This window comes from Spinacia oleracea, chromosome 3 (assembly GCF_020520425.1).
Source record: "Spinacia oleracea cultivar Varoflay chromosome 3, BTI_SOV_V1, whole genome shotgun sequence".
Lineage (NCBI taxonomy): Eukaryota > Viridiplantae > Streptophyta > Magnoliopsida > Caryophyllales > Amaranthaceae > Spinacia > Spinacia oleracea.
The window spans coordinates 44,979,760-44,985,844 of record NC_079489.1 but is presented as its reverse complement, the minus strand read 5'-3'; positions in this window follow the sequence as shown (position 1 = coordinate 44,985,844).

Sequence of the window (6,085 nt, the reverse complement as noted above, 5' to 3'; positions counted from 1 at the left end):
AGGCATTAGGAAATGCACACTTGTCCTAAGGATAAGTGGGAGATTGAAGAAAATATGTCCTATTTCCAAGCATGCATATAATTTATTCATACGAAGTCTAATAAAATGCGGTTCAGATAAATTAACGAGTTCATATTTAGTGAGATCAAGTGATCGGAATTTCTAGTTGGAGGTCGCTTCCCTTAATTAATTACACAGCTTACTCTTCACTAAAACTGTGCGGTCGAAACAAAAAGTCTGTGAACGGATCAAATATTTAGTCAAATAAATATTATTCGGTAAATATTATAAAGATCGTATATGTTTGGAAAAGACTGATGTTGGGCTCAGTGGGAGCGAAAAATCGTCAAAAGGAAAAATCAGAAATATTAATGGGAACGTAAATATAAAAATGGAAATATTAGCGGAATTGAAAATATTATCGGAAACACAAATACTTTCGGAATCCAAAATATTAAAGAAATCACAAAACGGATCGTAAATACAAGGCTCATACCTTGAGCTGGAAGCACAGGCCATAGGTTGCATGCATCGCATCCCATGGTTGAGGTATCGTCTCACAAGCGTGCATGTGCTGGCCTCAAGACCTTACCCATGAGAGAGCCAAGCAGCGGAGCAAGCAGTGCGATGACTTGGTGGTCGCATGACTCGCGCAGCAGTGCCTAAGGCATTCCCCTAGGCGCGTTGGGCTGGTAGCAAAAGCGGCACAAGCGAAACGCGTGGGCTGGCTTGTGCGCACATGTAATACCTCGTATTTTTCTGTAATTATAAATATATGTTTTATTATATTTATAAATTATTTTATTATATTTATAAAGTACTTTTAAGAATTTAATTCCATTTAATGAGAATTAAATGTGTTTTATTTTTAACTAATTTAATTATTAATTAATTACAAAAACCGTATTTTTATTAAATAAATTCAACGAATTTATTTAATCGGGATTTGTTGGGTCGTGTTTTGAAAACGAATTTAATTTAATCAAAACCCAGTTAAAATTCCATGATCAAACCCAACAAGGCTTGCAAGGATTAATTTTAGTTAAGCCCGAAAGTAAGCCCAACTCAAAACTCCCAAAACCTAGCCCATGTGGGAGAGAAAAACTATAAATACACCCCTCATTAAACCCTCACAAATTTTCAGCAATCTCTCTCCTCTCTCCTCTCTCTCCTCTCGTCCGCCGTTTTCTTTCAGCCCAAGGCAAGAGCATTGTGCTCGTGTGCCCAGCCTCGTGCGCGCACCCGCACTCCTTGAGTGCCCAGCCGAGCGCCCCTTGCCTCGCCTCACCTCGCAACCCGTAGCGCAGCACTCGCGTGCCTGCTGCTGCTGTTGCCTTGCGCACACGCGTGCCCCTCTCTTGCCCAGCGCACTCGCGTGCCCTCGCCCAGCGCCCAGGCTCGCTCGTCACCTCTGTTGCTCGCCCACACGTTGCTCGTGTGCCCGCTGCTTGTGTGCGCTACCGAGTGTTGTACGTGTGTTGTTGGTGTCATTGCTTCGACTCCCCACACACAACACATCAATTGTTGCGTGTGTGTGTTGTTGATTGGTGATAATCAAATTGTATACTTTTAAACTTTTAGTTTTCAGTTTTTAAATTGTTTTAATTATTTAATTGTGATTATTTAACTGTTTTGGATTAATAAAATTGGTTGGAACGGTTATGAACACAGTGTTTTAATATTTAGTATTCGAATTGATGAGATTGTTTTTGATTCAAAAGAATTATAATTTTCAGATTTCAAAGTCAATTAAAGTGTCAATTTTTAAGGCCAAAACATGGTTTTATTGATAATCTATTAGTAGGATTTAATTCCGAGTGTTTACTAGATTGATTCACATAATTTAATGACGATTTAAATTATGGGAATGAACTTGAATTTTCAGATTTGTTTATGAGCTTTAAAGAGTCGATTTTTAATGGTTTTAAAGCTAAAAAGTCAATGTTTTTATGCTAGGACTTGAGTTGACTATTTGAGACTATTAATCTAATAAATAACGATGAATTTATAATTAAACTAATGGTTTTAGTTTCTTAAATAGTTGCTGGAAATTTAGTAAACATGATTAATAATTAAGTTTCTCCTTTGTGTTTATAGGGGGTGATTTCTAGTGATTCGTGATTCGCACAGTGGCCCCCGTACTTAGGTATTCCAGGTACGTACAAGACTAGGGTGACCACCCATCCCTTGAGGACCTTGTGAAGTGTATTGAATGCGAATCATGTGAACTTATATGTTGGGAATTCATGTTTGATGTGTAGACAAGCATGTGATTATTGTTATTGAATCTATGTGAACGAGCATGTTATGAATTGAATTATGCTTTATAGATTATGTTGAACTATCATGTTATGGACTTTTATAATTGTTGAATTATGTCAAGCATGTTGTTCAAGTTGGTTTGCATGTATGAGTATTGCGCATGCAAGTTATTATTATTATGCTATAGTACGGGATGTCTAGCATATGTTGAGCCTATTGAATATTGTCGGGGTGCATTGTTTATTCTACCACAGGGATAGAATATGTTTAGAGAGTCTATGTGAATTGAACTAAGGACAATTCATGCTAAGGGCACACCCCGCTTGTTAATAGGCAATGTCGGGTTATCTCAAACAGTGTTTTTGAGAAGGAACAATCGGAGTAATTTCACTTGAGTCCTATGTTTGATCACAAGTCCTAAAGGATTAAAATGAAGTGTCATTGTTGAGTTGGTTCATTTCTTAATTGTTTGCATGTTATGTCTTGTGTAGAGTCTTGAGTCGCCTTGATCATAACATACTAATTAACGTAATGTGTAACCCGAATGAGCTTCAAAACTCTCGGAACGTATATACCTTGAGTATGAACAATGGGGGGAGTCTGGTCAGAGAACTTGTACTCCTTGAATGATACAAGACGTTGTTTCATTCTTTTGTTTTAGGCTGTTGTGCATTGGAATTCCGTCGGTATGGTCCGACTGTCGGTAGGAGTCCGACTTGTTGTTATTTGGTGTATGGTGGGCTCCCATCACCCTTTTATTTCCTTTTGAGGATACTTTATTTTACCCTTTCGAAGCTACTTTCTTTATTAAACTGTGAGTCAAGAGTCGTGTCAAGTGTCGAGTCTTGTCTCCATGTTTACTTGTTTATTAATTGGCTTTTGCATGTGGATTATTAATTCGTCGATTGAAGCATGTTAGGATAGAATGTTATTCTAGCTTGTTTGTACTCAGCTTCTGCTAACTTCGTGCTTCATGTCTTCTGGTCATGGCCTTTACGTTAATGACCCTATGATGATCCATCATTGCATTTGCGTTGTTGGGAGTAGATTTTAATAAAGCAGGTTTGTAGAGATAACTTGCGGGAGAAGTTATCATGGGATTCGTGTTGAGAGTTTATTTCTTCCGTATTTTATAAACTCTATTTATAGTCATGACTACTACTTATAGTTAATGGATTTTGAAATATTTATTACTTTGGTTTGGGCCTTGATGGTTTCAGTTTGTTTTAATGACCATTAACTATTTAATATGTTTTGAAAGTTAGTTAAATTCCGCTGCGTAATTCTGGTAAATAGCCTTAGCCGTTATCACGGTGGCGGTAATATCTTGGTAATTCCTTTGTTTTAAGTTGGAAAATGTTTTATAAAAAGCAAGGAATTATTAAGGTGTTACAGCACAGGTGTGGTGTAGACACCTAATTTGTGTCTCCCTTTAGGGCCGATGACAAAACCATTAGCCTAGCTTCAAGGTTGGTGCAACTCCGAGCGGAAGCCCCAATTGCTATGATACAATGAACTAATTCCAAGTTCAATTATCCAAAGTCCAATTCCCAAGTCCGTTCCTATCTCGGAACTTTGTACAAAATACAATTCCATAATACAAATTCAAAATCCAAACAAAATCTCTCAAAACGGATGCCACGACCATTCTCCGAGGCGCGTTTCCAATGAAAATGTCATTGAGTAATCCAAAATCGGGTGCCGACCCACATAACCGAGCATCCTGGGCGCCGACCCGTAAAACCGAGTATAAACAGTAAAAACTGCCTCAAAAATGTCGCTCTCAAGACGTAAATTCAAGCCTTATTACCCAAGCCGAAGGTACAAAGGCATCTTTTGCTACCATCCAAAAAAGGATGGTTGTCCTTTACGTCCCAACGCGCATAAAGGACAACCAACAGTGTCCTTTCGCCAGCAAGCTCTGCGCCTGGCGTCGACCACATTGGCATTTTCCAGCCTCTTTTCCTATAATATCCCTCCCTCATTTTTACACAAATAAAGAGGAGATAATCAATATATAAACATAACGTAATAATTCTAAAATAATTCTACCACAATACAACTCTCCTAAAAATACAAATTTCCTAAAATATTCAAGTTCTAAACATCAAAGCAATTGGGGCAACATCTTGGAAGCACTATCCTAGCAAAACAAGGTAATCCGAGGCTCTAAATCTCCATACTTTACTACTTAATATGCTTTTAATCTTCTAATTTCAAGTAATTCTATGATGTTTAGTGAGTTTATAACTCACTTAAACTAGGATTTGTACAAAAGGAATAATCTTTAAGGGGTTTCACACTTAAATCCCCCTTAAATGATCTTCCATACTCCATTTCAAGTTCCAAATTGTAATTTTTAATATTGTTTTCAAAAATAATGATTAGTAAATGAGGTTTTCACTCTTGAAAATACTCTTTACCAACAATTATCATACAATGTTACAAAAACTCTAACTTTATCAATGTTCAAGGATGTTTGAAGAAGTGCAATTCCTTCTTCAAAATAGAAGTCATGAACATAAAAGTTTCATGTTCAATATTCAACTTCAAATATTCAAAGTTCAATGACATTTAAATGAGAGTAAACTCTATTTAAATTAGATCAAGTTCAAACCTTTGAGCATATTAAAGATGCGATCTTTTAGCATGAAAGTTCTAATCTTTGACAATCTAGCCTCCTAATTAATTTCAATATTCAAGATCAAAATCTATGATAGTTTTTAATGAGCAATCTCATTTTAATATTATATCTTTAAAATTTGAGTCCATGAGAAACTAAGTAATACTTGAACAAGTGTTTCTCTTTAGGATTTCCAACATCGCATCTTCAATTTCTATTACTGAAACTTCAATTACTCATGCTTACATTGCTTATTTAATTTCTTACTTCAATATTGCACCTTTCAATTTCAAACTTTTAGTATTCATTCATTTTGGTTACACCTAGTCCATTCTAGGTGGTGTATAACTTTACTTATTTCACCCGTTATTTCTATTGTGATGCTTTGCTTTACTTGTTATTGCTTTCATCACCCAACATGTTAAATCGACAATATACACAGTTCCAATCATGCTTAACAAAGATAATTCTTGGACAATCGGACTAGATTCCTTTAATTTGACTTAAAGCAAAGTGATCACGTAGAATTAGGAACATCGATGTTTTAAAATGCATGCCAAACCCACCAAAACGTAGTGTCATGATTAGGATTTTCCTATACAAAACCTATCCTTGTCTTGAATAAACTGAACTTTCTAATCCTTTTAAATAAATGTTTCGTTCCCTTACCCGAATCTCTATTCGGTTTCAAGTCCTATGTCTTATCCCGAGTCATGGTCTTTCCAAACCTAATACTTAAATTTGTTTGGTGGCGACTCCATCGTAATTCAACGTTCTAAGCCGTAGGGGCATTTTTACGCATTTTGCATGATTGGATTTTGATATTTCAATGTTTAAACCGATTAACGTCATTAGTACAATCCTAGATTTTGGCACCCTTTGGGGGTTGGATTGTCAAAAATCAAGTCAAACCTAGTGGTCGTGCTTCTTGATAAATCGGTCAAGTTTGAGTTTTTGGTGGTTCCTAAACGGGATCCACCAAGTTCTCAAAACTTACATTACGAAATCCAAATATACAAATGTACAAAGTATGAGAAAATTTAGCCCCTACAATCTGGCGACTCCACTGCGGAGTCCTATACAAGCATATCGAGCACGAACATTTTTTGTGCAAACTGCCACCGCAACGCCGAAGCGCATGGCGCACATTCCAGTGCCCCTGGCTCTGCTGCCTGCGTCTGGCACAGTAGCTTACAGTGG